General features: G+C 39.4%; 1 protein-coding gene across 1 annotated transcript in view; it reads left to right on the top strand.

Annotated features, from left to right (window-relative positions):
• Window positions 1–360, top strand: part of LOC119593724 (solute carrier family 43 member 3-like) — a 10,384-nt gene that overhangs the window by 9,118 nt on the left and 906 nt on the right. The window lies entirely within an intron of this gene.

Raw genomic sequence — 360 nt, 5'->3', positions numbered from 1 at the left:
TTATAACGATTATTACAATTACTATCCTGCCATTTGGTATTAAGTCACGGACTGAGGGTTACCAATCGGAATAGATACTAATAGATATTACTTCCATGAACAAATTTTCTCTTGGAAACTCCAGCGCTTTTCAAAAGAAATGTTATTTTCTCTTGTTCTTCATTTTATGTAGCATTCTACCGATCACTTTACTGTGCACCTTCTGCCTATCTAGAGCATCATGAACTACAACTTGCACTTGCACTTTTCTTCAGGAATCATAGCTAGGAGTAAATGCAAACAAATGGCAGTGCGTCCAATCTCAGGAGAAGACTTACCCCGGGACCTGGAGTGCTTCGATTCGCCAAGTAGTTCCTTCAG

Source organism: Penaeus monodon, chromosome 32, assembly GCF_015228065.2.
Source record: "Penaeus monodon isolate SGIC_2016 chromosome 32, NSTDA_Pmon_1, whole genome shotgun sequence".
Classification (NCBI taxonomy): Eukaryota; Metazoa; Arthropoda; class Malacostraca; order Decapoda; family Penaeidae; genus Penaeus; species Penaeus monodon.
The sequence above is the reverse complement of the archived record's forward strand: the minus strand, read 5'-3'. Positions and strand labels throughout refer to the sequence as shown.